Source organism: Grus americana, chromosome 25, assembly GCF_028858705.1.
Source record: "Grus americana isolate bGruAme1 chromosome 25, bGruAme1.mat, whole genome shotgun sequence".
NCBI classification, from domain to species: domain Eukaryota; kingdom Metazoa; phylum Chordata; class Aves; order Gruiformes; family Gruidae; genus Grus; species Grus americana.
Window position 1 is genome coordinate 2642390 of NC_072876.1, and position 13418 is coordinate 2655807.

Sequence of the window (13418 nt, forward strand, 5' to 3'; positions counted from 1 at the left end):
ATCTTTAAATCGAGCGCAAGGATTAAGACGCAAAGTAGAAAGGCTGAAGACAAAAACATCCCTTAAAGAGCTTTTGGTTCTTGACAGTGGAACCAGGAAGTTGGGAGGTTTTTTCCCTCCGTATTATGTACGCGTAGTCATACAACCAGTGCATGCTTTGAAACTTTCACTGCACATCTGTGCATCACTGCATGGACTAGGCACCAAGCCAAAGGCTGAATTCCTACGAGTCCGTGCAGCTCCCACACGTTTACAGCACTAGGACCCAGAGGGAGCTGGATTTCTGTGAGTCAGTGCAGCTAGCTGAGCCCTGAGAGCAGTGAATGAGGCTGGAAAGGCAGAGGGAATGTGAATGGCTCTTCTGGCTTGGGAAAGTGTCCACGGACAGGGGTGCTACAGACTACAAAACAGCTTGGACAACCCTCCGGATTCCCTGTACCGCTGGTGTCCAGTGATACTGCTCTGAGGTGAGTGACCCCGCACCGGTCGGTTTTCACAAAGCAAGTAACGCGGCTGTTGCACCAGTTGTGGAAGTTTGGTATCTTCAAAATTAGCCAATGTGTTTTTGCTGTAGAGTGCTTTTTGCTCTCTTGAGGAGGAACAGATCAGATGTCTTTGAAATACGGAGCACTGGCTGCTTAAAAATAGCGTTTGCAAGAAAAGCATGGTCTAGTGAAACTGAAAATTGCATCTACTAATGCAGGTTAAACTGCACGCACATCTGGAAGGTGTTCATAAAGCATTTGTGTTTCAGCTTAAAGCTTGAAAAACATCTTTAGTAAGAACAGCTTAATCTTAGAGAAACGTAAGTATTCTTCTCATTATTTTTATCCAGGTATAAGGGAACTTAGTTTAATTTGCAATGTACGGCAGTTACACCTATATGAATATTCTTTACTGTCTTTGTTCTGAATATTAAGGCTTACTTAACACTTTTTTTTCCCCCCTATGATAATTCTGCTCTAAAAAAGAACTCCTTTCTTTCTTTATTAATATAAACAAATAGGAATTCTGGTAAATCAAAGCATGACTGCCTCAAGGCAGAAACCTTTTAGCTATAGACATAGCAGTAGTTCACCAGAGACTGTGTATCCTCTAGGATGTCCACTTGGAAAAGCTTACAAACTCCCTGCTGCCTGCCTGCTAGTGACAATGATTATTGATTTATACTGGGTGATAGCTCTGTTTTATCTGATACATTAGTCAGAGACAAAAATGGGGACTCCGGTCAGGGAGACAGAAGGAATTTCTGTGCCAAGAACAAAAAGTGTTTGTGCTTCAGTTGCTTTCTTCACTTTAAATTCTCCTTATATGCTCAAGAAGTTTTAGAAAAACAGCGAAAGTGAGCGTGCTTGTCAGGCTGGTTTTTCCAAGTTGTCACAACTTCCAAGTTGCATTGTAACTGTTAGACAGATAATTTATGGGTGTTTTCATGCATTAGAGTATCACAATAAAGTCTTTTTGGGCACTTTTTTTGCTAAGCCAAAATAAAACGTGACAATTATCTGCAGCAAGACACAGAGGAAGCTAACTTGCCTCTATGTTCATACTCTCTGCACTTCTGAGCTGTTTCAGATATTTTATGGAAAACAGGCTTTTTAAAATAGCCCTGACAACTACCATTTCAGACATTTGTCTGAAAGTCAGAAGGTTACAATATTTTCTACGCTTTCACAAAGAGATTAGAGTGAATGAAGATCCAAATAAACCTGAGTGTTCACATGAGTATGATAAGGAATATTTGGCTTTTAGATATATTAACAATTATAGACACGAATCATTTTCTAACAAATCTCAGCAAGGTCTGGAGAGGAGCCATCCTGACGAATCTGTGCAGTAGAGTAATAGTGATTTCACATCTTGATCAATCCCAACCACTCACCCTAAAAGGATCTGTCAGTCTCACCATAAGGTAGTAAAGAAAGTGACTGTGGCTTTCGTTTTCTCATCCTCCTAACTAAGCAGTGTCCATTTTCTCACTCAAAAGCTTAAATTATCTTTTCAGATGTCTTCATTTAAGTCCAGTGGAGAATTACAATGAGCACAAAGGATCGTTCTAACCCATTCGCTAAGTAAACGATTGTTACACAGAATAACTAGGCAGACTATGTAATCACTGAAAGACGTTAATTTAAAAAATCGCATTAGAAAAACACCTGAAATATGTATTCAGATTAGCATTTTCAAGTCTAAAATGTCTGTCTTTAACAGGATACCTAGAACAAGGATCAGACGGAACACATTTCGAAACTAGACTATTTCAATCAATAGGGTAAATCCCATAATTCCCCTATTGCTCCATGGCTTTGGCCATATAAAAACGTTCCTTTAAATGGAAATTCTATTAATTGGTTTTCTGTTTCTTTACTAAATGCTTTTAGGACTAACAGAATATTTAATACATATTAATTAGCATTAATTGAATTAAATTAAAGACGTGGAAAAAATACTGGTAATTTTAAGAAGCTAACACAATTCTGCCATGTTTTTAGTCTGTCTTTTAAGAACAAACTCTGCTGATAAAAAATAAAGGGTTAATAAAATTAATGCTTTCATTCCAAAAGATTCAATATTCTAACACCAAAAGTCAATGCCGGATTGGTGGGGTTTGAAATATTTGTCTATCCTTCAAATCCCAGTCCAATAAAAGCTAGTGAAACTCAACTCCTTTCAAACCGGCTACAGCAACGATGACCTCTGCTGGCAACTGCCCACTCATGGAAAGAAGTTTTAAGGGATTATTCAGAAAGCAACCGTGAACTACAACATTTCTAGATCAGCTGATACGGAGATTACATTAGAGAAATGTAAGATAACACCTCTTCCCACAAAACTTGCCTCATGGTAAAGAAAGTGAAAGGCACGTGTAAGGATGCTACTACAACTGCATTTCTTTCCCAGTGAGAAGGAAATTCTCCCTAAGCTGAATTTGACTTGAGCCCGGTCACAAAGGCCGATGTATTTAAGAGGATTTCTAGGACAGAAGCGTCTCCCGCTCTGGGATAGATGTCCTATGGGATGCGTATGGCTTGTTCTCCTGACACAATGCCCTTTGTACAGCTCTGCTGAATTCATTAAATATTTGCTTGTGTGTGTATTTATACCAAAAATTATGTGGCCAAGCAAAGCAAGATCATTTTTACTGTTGCCAAGAGATTGTAGTATCTATTAATGTGAGTTATGTGCACTCTCATCTGCCCGGTTCCACCAATACTGAAGCTATGTAACTTAGTTGGTGGAAAGAAAATCTCAGACCCCCGGTACAAACCTGTGTTGTCCCCACATCCTGAATATTGCTTGTAGTTCTGGTCATCATTTACAGCTCAGAAAAAAAATAAAGTAAAACAAGAAAAAGTGCAGGATGCTGAAAGGCCTGGAACATTTCCATATTTAAAGAAACTACATAGATTACGATTTCTAAGGCTGGAAAAAAGATGGCTGAGGAGGGGTATAATGAAGGTATTTATCGTCATAATTGTCTTTAATATGTTTAAAGGAAATGGCTGTTGGCTTGCCTCCCAGTTCAAAAATCGAGGAGTGCGAAATAAAACTAGCAGGTGGCAAGTTCAAGGCAAACAAGAGAAGGTGGTTCCTCTCCCCATGCATAATTGAGCTCGGGAATTCTTTTCCACAGGATATGGTAGTTCACAGGGGTCCAGAAAATAATCAGACATACTAAAAGCAAAGACACTACCCGTGGCTCAGGAAATCCGTGATTTAAAAGCGACTGCTGAGTGGGAGAGTACACCAAGGAGATGATCACCATGTGGTTGCCCTATTGGTACACCACTCCCGAAAGATTATTAGCTACTGCAGGAGACAGAACACTGACCCAGTTGAACTTCCGTTCAAGTACAGACACCCCAACCCTCTCCTCGGTGTTTCAGCCTGTCAAATACTTGACCTACCCTAGCAATAAAAAAGGTGACTGTGGAATACTATGGGTTGCCAGCTCACTGATGAAAGAATGGTGATTCTGGCAAAAGGAAAAGGTAAAGATAGCATTCTTTGGTTTTATTTTTGTTCAAGAATTAGGTGTAGGCATGTGGTCATCTAAGTTTCCGCTACAGAACGACGCGAATGCTGAGATTTACAGCTATTCAGGCAAATCAATGTCTAAATAGATTATGTCTGAGATACTGGAGAAAGGCCTATAAAAAGTACGTAACTAGTTGATCTTGTGAAATTCCCCGCAATATACTGCAAATGGGAAAATACAATTTTATCTCCTATCTTTATGGCCTGTTTATCCGTGGAGCTGACACCTTCTTTAAAACTCATTATTGAACTCAAATCTTTTCTAACTGCTTTCGCTAAAAATATTTTTCTTACATCTAAGTAAAAAGTAGCATGGAAATATGACATCACTAATTACAATGACAATATACCTTTCACGCTGAGAACTGCATCACCCTGCAAAATGCAACAGTCCAGAGAATGCAAACAGTGAAACCTGAACGCCAAGAACCGTCGGCATATTCCGAGGTTCAAAGGCGAAATGAGATGTCAACCCGACTTTGCTAACCTACCCCCAGGTGTAGCTGACTTGCTGTTGATGCGTTAAATGTGTTTTTCAGCCTGTAGCGTGCATAAAGAAACACTACAATTATACAGAACTTCCTGGGTGTAAAAGTGGGACTTTGCGCCCACGAATTTTGCTTCTCCGAGATTATTAAGTACTTGCAAATGAGTTACAATGTACTGGCAATTAACACATGGCACTTGTAAACAATTATGGGGACACAGGAGAAGGGATGAAATCAAATTTAATGGAGATGCACGCGAAAGACGTTTAGATTACACCATTACTGTACAGCCGGAGAAACTATGCAAAGCAGTGCTCAATATTTTGAGCCTGCATCCAGCTATTAAGATGAAAATTGCTGTATGCACGTAGAAATCAGGCCCTACATACATACAGACATGACCGTGACTTCTCTGGCATATTATCAAAATCCAAAATTAAAATGACTGCATGAGGTAGTTTGAAATAACATGCTTGATGGCTTTACTGCCAGGCTTCTGTAGCACCATTCGAATTTCCTGTGCCATTGTTCAATTAATGAAACACCTCTGACTTTTCCTTATCTTGGAGGCAATGTTTATTTCCCAGTAAAGAGCCTTTCTTCTTTTTTTCCTAGGCTCTTGCATTTACAACAATGCGTTGAGATTTTTCTGGCATAGTAGTTGACACTATCAGATGACCCAAATCAAGATCTATGAGACTCACGTTCTCTGTTGCTGGGATCAGTTTTATAACATGAACGTGGCTTCCACATTTCATAGCGGTATTCCCTGGAAGAAATACTGAGACGGTGACAACGCATAGCAAAAATCCTGATGAATTGCCTGGCCTGGACTTTACCACCCAAACCCTAACGCAGTCTACCCTCAGTCTGACAGTCCCTACAAATATTTTCTGAACGCAGTCAGAACTCATACCTGCAGTAACCAGACCAACCGATGTAGTTCAAGACTTCTTTTGTTCAGGGATTTTCTAAAACTTAACATTGAACACAGACCATTAAGCTGATTCAAAAAAAATCTTTCCCTAATTTATGTTCCTGGCTCCAAAATCAAATTTCCTTTTCCCATATGGTCCATAACAATGTGCTAATAAAAGATCAGACTCTGCTCCCATTGACTTGTTACGTACCAAAACTTCCATTGATGTCAGTAGAAAAAGATTCAAGCGCAAAGACAGAAAAAAATCAAACAGAAGGTAAGACAATTTCTTTGACCTTGTTTTGGGCCTTGGTTTACATATTATTGACGAAATCATAATGACCATTTATGTTATGCAAATACGAAGCTCCTTCCAGGAAGAAAATGAATGAAATGAATGAATAATCGATAAAATAAATCTGCTTCTTACACTCAGGGTTGGTCATTTATTTTGAACTGCCATATTTGTGAGAAATATTGCTGCGTTAAAGAGCAGGCGACAAAAATTGAGTTAGCTCAGTTAACTGCTCAGAAAACTAACAAAAGATTAGACCGTTTCTGACAGTTCTGACCTACAATAAGTAAATCAGCCCAGTATAAGCACCGCTGGGAAGCAGATTATTTCTTTGACAACCTTCTATTTGATAAGTATGGCTTTGCTAGTCTAAAAGTTACTATTTTGATTTTTTTCCTATTGTTAATCGTTCCATATTTTTCCCTCTGTACTGTATAGGTATAAAGGTGACACAGATTTTTTTTTTTTGTGGTCCAGTTCACTGATTTACTTTGATTGCCTTTATTTTGTTCTTTAGGCAACCATATGCGATCCAGGCTCTTAAAAAAAAAAAAAAAAAAAAAGAGTTCTTCAGAAGTTTTTGTGATGGAAATTTGCCAAGCACCTCATTGCTATATATTACTTTGATTATGATATGTTCAACAGCTCTGGCTCACAGAATATGTGTTTTTCTATTTGGAAACATATCTTTTTGTTTTGTTTTGAAGTCTTTATATGCTGGATGACTCAGGTATGAAAAAAGACCTGTGCTCGTTCACAAAGAGATTTGCCCTGTGGTGAATGACACAGCCCGCGTTTTCCGAAATGCATCATTTCCTGCCCATTATTTCCCGATCCTTTTGAGACGCTCTGCGTACCAGCCCCAGACCAGCAAGGTGTTCAAGGCGCGTGCATTACCACGGCCGTACCAATCCCTCATTGCGTTAACGCATTTCAAGAACAACTCACAATTCTGATGAACGTAACTAGCAATTCAGCCCTATTTAGGAACCGTACTTTCACTAATCGTGAAAAGAATTCCACTGTGGTCTTCAGGGAGGGTCAGCAGGGCATGTCAGCCGCGGGGGGTCAGTAGGCAAGAAATAACTTGTCAAGCTGTGCAAGTATGGATGTCTTTTATCACTGCGGCTGTCCATTTTCTTAATTTTCTGGTGCTTTCATATGTCACACTGAAAATTAACAGTTTGACAATGGCATTTTTCCTCATTAATAATGGCCAAGGGGGCATCAAACAGCCATCTCTGAAAATGTACAAATTTTTCCTCTTATTTAGATGTAAGAAGCAAACTTTCTAACTGCAATTGATGTACTGCTACATTGCAGTGTCTGCAGGCAGCCGCTGCTCAGAGATTTGTGACTTCATAGGACAAGTTGCTTCAGGGCAGGATGATCTACAAAGGAAAGGTTTTTGTTTTTTTTTTTTTTTTTTCCCAAAAGTAACTACTAATTTCCAGTTGCAGTGTATTTGTGTGTCTTATTTAGAACCCACTTAGCAGGTTCTGAAGCATCTGAAAATCAATATGGAGTTTAGGAGTGCAACAGCTTTGGAAATTCAATCCCAGGAACTAAAAATCGGGCATTTAAAAATGGAGATACCCACAAATAATGTGTTCTGTAGGGCCCTTGCTAAGAGAAGTTTGCTAACTTACATTGCATTCCATATCAGCTTCTGCTTGCATTTCTGGAAGTGCCTAGGAAACAAACTGTACCTGCTACTTCTGCATTTAAATTTGTGTCCATTTGTTCCTAAAGTTTTAGTAAGTTAGGAAAAAACCAAAGTAAATGCTTTCTAATAATTCACAGTTAGTAGAGTTTCATACTCCATTCAAATTTTACTGCTGTTTCTCTCTGTAGATCCCAAGGAATCAAGTACACTATGAGTGTGAAGGGCTCAAAATCTGAGACAAATGCACATGAATATAATCTTAGGGGGATTTAAATGTTCCGAATTACATTAACATATTAATTATTTTGAACTAAATATGTATGTGGATATAGGGATTGTTGCTTTTATAGCTACATTTCATTAAATTTGAGTGACTTTTTTGTATTCTCTAGAAAGGCAATGGATTCCCAAGAAACCATTGACTTTATTCTGTTTTGTACTAATATATCAAGCTTCCATAGGTTTGCTTGGTTATAACTTCAGTAACCCAAGTATAGGCTTATTTCATTTCCATTCTCTACCAGACGCCTTGCTGGAGAATGATGTTGCACACATGCTCCACGTGAATAAAGGGAGTACTCCCCATTGTCTACCTTGCCCACTGACAGTGGTAAACGCTTTGCATTGCAAACGTTACAGCTTTCCATCTGAATTAAGAGTCTTTTGCAGTCAACACATACATGCTCCTTCTGTAGTGGTAAAAGAACAGGAAATTCTGCATCCAAAATTAATAATGTAGAAGGTATATGAAGTTTTCCATGGCTTTCTGTCTTTTTTTGGTGTGGTAGCACTTTATGAACACAAGTACAGTTATGGACACCACCTACAGCATCATGTTTGACAAGTTTTTTCAGATTGCTGATCACCAGGAAATGTCACATTTGTATACTTTTCTGTTTGTTCCTGATCTCCTACGAATTCTTAAGTAGCAGGAAAAATAAATGCATAGTTACATCTTTCTTTTTTTCTTTTAAGTATTGCTACCATCTTCATACATCTAGAAAAAGACTAAGCTTTGTGTTAGACTTTCAACATGGAAAATACTTCAGAGTGACAAACATAAATAAATTTTGTTAAAAAAACCCCAGTATACAGAACAAATTAAGCAAGTCAGTTATACAGGGTTCCTTGAGAGGAAGATGGCCTTCAAATATTGAGAAGTGTAGAATCAAAGAATAAATCAAATTAGAAGGGACCTCAGGAGGTCATCTGTCCAGCTTCCTGCTCAAAGACGGATCTATGTACCATTTACTAGAAGACTAGGATTGAGTAGTCACTAACAAGCAGCAAACTTTCTACAATATTATTTTCTTGGATAGATGTCAGTGCAGAACTCTGGGGATGAGCAGAGTACAGCCACGCAGCAGCTCTTTAAGGAGCTCAGAACCAAGGAACAGCATTACGGGTAACATTCAGTCTCCTAGGTAAGACTCAAATTGGCTCCACTGATGGAGGATGATGTCCTTGTGATAATGGCCTGTATCTATTACTGTTTTGACACCCACAAGGTTTTCCGTATGAGAAGCCATCCACTCTTTCTCTCATTAGTCAGTTTGGGGTTTTTGTTTTGTTTTAGGGGTTTCTTTTTTGCTTCTCCTTTCCAGCTGTCTGCAGTTCTCAGTCACCTGCTTTGGTATTTTTCCTTTTTATCATATACTGCCTTTGACCAAGAGTTTGGGTTAAGTGCTTCCATCACCAATAAAAAAAAGATATCCTTTCACAGGCTAGATTCTTTCCTCACTATATGGCTGCTGTACTGGGGACTAGGCCTAACTCTTCAGCTCTCCACACCACCGTATTTTTGGACTTAAGCAAAAAAGTCCAAAGGGGCTTAAAATCATAGGCAGGTTCAGAAGGCTCAGATGCTTGGTGCCTCTTCCACTACAAAAGCTAAGTGCATCAAAGAGAACCACCTGATGACAGGTTCTTTGCCGACCATGTAATTAAGCTGCAGAACTCCTAATCACAAGGTAGTTTGCTGCTAAAAATGTAAACGGATTCAAGGAATAGCTAGACAGGTACATGGAAGGGAAATATACTGAATATTTTAAACACACAGAAAACCCCTCTGCCACAGAAAAATGCTCATCCAAACACTGCAGGAGGTTAGGAGAGCGGTTGGAAAAGTACCACTATATGCTTACGTTCCTCTCAGACACTTCCTTAAGGATCTTCCATTTGCCTCTGTCGGAGTCAGGATCAACAAGAAGAGCCTTTTTGCATCTGGGCCAGCATGGTCATTCTTACGTACCGATAGTACGTTAAATGGGTTCTCTTTAATGGGGAACAAGTTGGTTATTCTGTCTTCTGATCACAGTGTTAGCAATTTTATTCATTTCCTTCAGCAAAACTGATCGTACTAACTGCACTTCTTACCTGGAAGGAAAAAGTACACAAACTGTGTCAAGAGAAATAACTAAGTACAGAGAGAAAATTGCCTCTTTATCCTGTTTTAACTCTTTTTACTGTGGGTACAGCATGGAGCCACTTATTTTTCAATCAATTATGTAATCAATTATGAATTCATTCAAGGTTGTTTTCTACTAACTTCTTCCCATAATAAAGACTCCAGTCCTGTAAATAAGGCTGGTATTCTTTGTTCATCTATGGATGACTTTCCTCTACACTCCTACCACATACTGGCTGTTTCATAACACATGTTGTTTGCTTATGCTCAGTTTACCAAGCATTCCACGATGCTCTATGAAATTTTTTTTCCTCCTCTTTGTTTGTTATACTTTTTATATTAATTGAAAATATTATTTGTTGCTGCAGGTCACACATGTTAAATAGCTCGGGGCCTGCCCTTCTCTGTTCCTCTGGGTTCATGTTTTTACTTCAGTCCTTTCACTGTATTAAAACAAGGAGTACAATAAGCAGCAGAAATAATGAAACCTTGTTCTCCTTTGTGATCAGAGTTTCTGGTGTCTACTAAATTTGCAAGCAACTGTGAGGTTTGAGTAACTTTTAGGACATATATATACATGTCTGCTCTGGCATAAATTCTCTAATCAAATGGACCTCTAACACCATAGCTTTTATTTTGGTCAGGACCTCTACCTATCCCGCATTTTCATCAAACTTGTAGAAACATATTATCTTTACGTAGAAACCTATTAGCTTTAAAACCTCTAGCCTTCTGTCAGATGTGATCGACGCTCAACAACTTCAAGGGTCATTGGTTTAAGGGTTCACAAGACAGTGTCATTTCACAAGCATCATTTCCGTATTAAAACACACTAAAGCCAGGCGATGCTCTTTGTCGAACCCAGTTTGAAGTCTACACAGCAACCAAAAACTCTGCACTCAGTAATGCATTGCACTTGTGTAGTAGCTCATGTTTTACTTACAGAAATATCAAGCCACAGAAACTAGGCATGCTTTTATTTTCCATGTCAAGAATCCTTTCCATTCCTCTCCTTGTTATTGGTGTTTCTTATCAATGCTATAAATGTTCAACGTCTCTGTTTTTGTTCTGCCTCGATCCAAATCCTCCCTCCCCAGTCATTCTTGCCAAACCCTCCTCTCATCATTTTCTCAGGCGCATGTTGTAAACAGAAGAGTGCAAAGGTTCACTGCTCAGCCTCACATTCCAGGACACTTTATATATGCCAAAAGTGTGAGTTTCTGGCTTTGCCAAAGCATGCAGAATCACATGCATTAGAGGGACTTTGATCCACGAGCTCTCCCTAGATGCGCATTCCTGCATCGTAAACCGTCTTTGTGAAACACAATAGTGTTGTGAAGGACTCTACTAAAAACCACTTTTTTTTTCGCTGTGTGTTTTGAGAGGCCCTTCCCTTCTCATTTCTTCTGCTCTTCCTTTTCTATCTGAAAGCAAAGGAATTAGAAAACTCTTTAGTGAACTGTATAATTTTTGTTCAATATTTCAAATTTTTAAAAGAATTCAAGTCATTTGAATTCAGTCTTCAACACCTGACCCACGATCGTGCCATCACTTGAAAGTGAAAGGAAATACTTTCCAAGAAAATAACACATTTCCAATGCCACAGAAAAACTGATGTAATATTGTTGGCTAGATTTAAAGTTCATTTCTCTACCTTTGAAATAAAACAAATTTGCAAAAGCTTGTTTCCAAGTGACATATATTTAAACTCTGCCATTGCGCACAGAAACTAGGTACATACCTAATCATCAGAACTTCCCTCTGGTTTTGATTTTAAGCAGGCAGAAAATGATCTTGTAAGGTGTACAACTTGATTATCTGCTTTGAACCTTGTATCCATCAAAAAAATCCCACAGAAAAGTGGAAATACGCTAAATATAATCAAAATATGCTAAATACTAAAAAAAAATAAAGCAAGCTTATTTTCCTTGTGTTAGACAATCTAAAATTATCGTGTATTCATCATCTGATGAAAATAAATACCTAAGTGTACTAAAAATAGGCAAATACCAAAGAAAAATCTATTGCTAATGCCATGATTATGACAACAATCTCTGGAGTCCCACTCTTCAACAGCATTTAGGATTTTCATACTACAGATCTCATCTGACTACAAATGTCATCTTTTGTCTCTCTCCACTATATGCTCATGCATACTACCTTCCTTCCAATTCAGAATCAAATTCAACAAAACATGGAAATACAGATCTGAAATCAGACTTTTCTTAATGCTTTTTGCAGAGCTAGATAACGTGTAGAGTTCAGACGTGGTATGCTGTCCTGCCTGCAGAAGAGTGCCAAAGACTTTGTGAACGTGTTCACTTGGCACTTCACCTACTGTGTGAGTGCATACATTTCATAAAGGATACAATTTCTGGTTTTAACTACGGGAAAATATTTGTAGGTATTCTGTTCAGGCAGTTGTTCTCATTCTGTCCCGTGCGCTGCTGAGTAATCCGGACTAAACTGAAACACAAACTAGAGTCAAAATTATGTGGGGAAAGGATTGTGCATTTTATTATGCTTCCTCTGGTGTGACTAATGACTAGACAACAAAGACCAAAACCGTATCAGATAGCTCATGTGTATCACCAGCAGGTTCCCAGCTGACCACCAGTTGTAGGTGCAGTACGGAAGCTGTGGAGTACGTGTGCCTAGATGCTTTATGACATCCAACCTCTGTCGTTCGCAGGGCTGAACATAAAGGTAGAAAAAGAAACAATTTTTGCTTTACGTTACCCAGCACAGAAAACCAGACCTGAAAGTTAGTATTATAAGCTCTGACTTAGTGACAAGTTTTGCTTGTTAGTAAAAGGTCCAGTGGGAATTGGGAATGAGAATTTATATCCCTTTCCACCTTCCCCACTCATATGGGGGAGCTCCAAATTATCTGTTCTAGAAGCAATGCAGCACGGACTCATAGTAAGGCACAGAGCAGAGGAAACAGAACTGAACTCCAGAGACGACCTCTGACAAAAACCCTCTAACCTCCTTCTCTGATTTCCTTCAGCTTTATTTCACTTTTCTCCCAGCAACGCCATCATTCAATAAATCATAACATAAAAAGGAAAAGGAAGAATCTTCCATTTCCAGCATTTGTGTTGAGTGAAGCTTTATAAGCATGAGATAAAGTTATCATCTTGATCCACTGGAAAAAAAAAAAATTAAAAAAAGAGAAGGAAAAGTAATTGCTTACTTTGTAATAATGGCTCATATCTAAGGTTCTACTACCTGCTTTGCACAGTCCATGCTACATAGTATAGTACAGCCAGATGAGAAGATGTTTAATCGAGGTACATGATTTGCAGCCAGATGTCTGTATTGTAACTTCTATCTTTATATGATTGGTAATTAAAGAAGACTCCTGTGTCATATTGTATCGGGTCACAAAATTATTATGAATGCATTAACTGTGACATCGTATTAAGGTGTTACGTGTGCTTAGAATTTCCAATATTACAAATGTGATGGAATAGCTTCACATGACAAATATCAAATATTCAAAGCAAGCAGTCAGTAAAATTGCGCAACCATGTGGGTGCAGGAAAAAAGATGATTCATTTACAGATGTGCCGATGATAAATCTTTCATCATTGCAAACAAGC

General features: G+C 38.6%; 1 protein-coding gene across 1 annotated transcript in view; it reads left to right on the forward strand.

Moving 5' to 3' along the window:
* Positions 1-330: 330 nt before the first annotated feature.
* NGF (nerve growth factor) overlaps positions 331-13418 on the forward strand; it is a 34273-nt gene continuing 21185 nt past the window's right edge. The window contains exon 1 of the mRNA XM_054803447.1: positions 331-467. The gene's annotated coding sequence lies outside the window, so the exon portion shown is untranslated. The remainder of the gene's footprint in view (positions 468-13418) is intronic.